Source organism: Suricata suricatta, chromosome 1, assembly GCF_006229205.1.
Source record: "Suricata suricatta isolate VVHF042 chromosome 1, meerkat_22Aug2017_6uvM2_HiC, whole genome shotgun sequence".
Classification (NCBI taxonomy): domain Eukaryota; kingdom Metazoa; phylum Chordata; class Mammalia; order Carnivora; family Herpestidae; genus Suricata; species Suricata suricatta.
In genome coordinates, this window is record NC_043700.1 from 193,676,523 (window position 1) to 193,676,862 (window position 340).

Sequence of the window (340 nt, forward strand, 5' to 3'; positions counted from 1 at the left end):
CACTCCCGTCCCTGGTCACACCCTGTCCCAGGTCACACTCCTGTCCCTGGTCACACCCTGTCCCTGGTCACACTCCCATCCCTGGTCACACCCTGTCCCTGGTCACACTCCCGTCCCTGGTCACACTTCTGTCCCTGGTCACACCCTGTCCCAGGTCACACTTCTGTCCCTGGTCACACCCTGTCCCAGGTCACACTCCCATCCCTGGTCACACCCTGTCCCAGGTCACACTCCCGTCCCTGGTCACACTCCCGTCCCTGGTCACACCCTGTCCCTGGTCACACCCTGTCCCAGGTCACACTTCTGTCCCTGGTCACACTCTTGTCCCTGGTCACACTCT